Genomic DNA, 795 nt, shown 5'->3' with positions numbered 1-795 from the left:
AAGTCCATTAGGGATGAGAAAGCAGGGAAAAGTACGTTGTAAGTGTTTTCCCAACAATGTTGCCGTTCTGTTTCAAAATTAGTGCAATCTATTGAAGACAGGGTCACACACTGGATGAATGCGGTCACAGTCCGATGTCTCTACACATCCATTCAAATGAGAGACAAGAATGTTTTTTAGAGAAAAAAAAATCCAAAGCTCAGCAGGTGCTTAAGGTCTTAGCAGCCGCTAAAACCCGTCCACTTCACGTGTAATAGCCCTGCTAATGCCTCTGTCCTGTAATCAGTGAAAGCGGCACTCAGTGGTGCGTGCAGGCAAGAGCTGTTTAGCTGACACGGCCGTTCGTCTCCTCCTCCTCATCTGCAAAGGCAACTAACGGTTGCGGTTCTAGCAACCTTTCTGGAAACAGATTCTGAAAGATGTTTTTGCGCCTGACGCGTTGTGGAAGTTAATACCCTTGTAGCAGCTGATAGTCCGAGCGCCTAGCGCGGAAGAGCGAGCTGCGAGCCGCCTCGCTGTCGCTAACGGCGCGCCGGTCGGAGGCCGCCACGACACCAGAGCCAGCGGCACGTAACGCTCACCGCGCAGCGCGGTACGCGCTTATCTAAGACAGCAGCTGGGGCGGACTCTCCGCCTCGCGAGAAAGCCTTGCCGTCCCGCACACCCGCTCGCTTTGCGGTCATCGCACAACGCATCGGTCCCTCCGTACTAGCTACCTGGTGCTTTCTCCACGCGTGTTTCCGCACCACCACCACCACCTCTCCCCGGTCCGCAGCGCGGCGCGTTGAGGCGACA

Source organism: Rhea americana, unplaced genomic scaffold (genome assembly GCF_003343005.1).
Source record: "Rhea americana isolate MKP2758 unplaced genomic scaffold, rheAme1 scaffold_42, whole genome shotgun sequence".
Lineage (NCBI taxonomy): Eukaryota > Metazoa > Chordata > Aves > Rheiformes > Rheidae > Rhea > Rhea americana.
Note: the sequence above shows the minus strand (reverse complement) of the source record.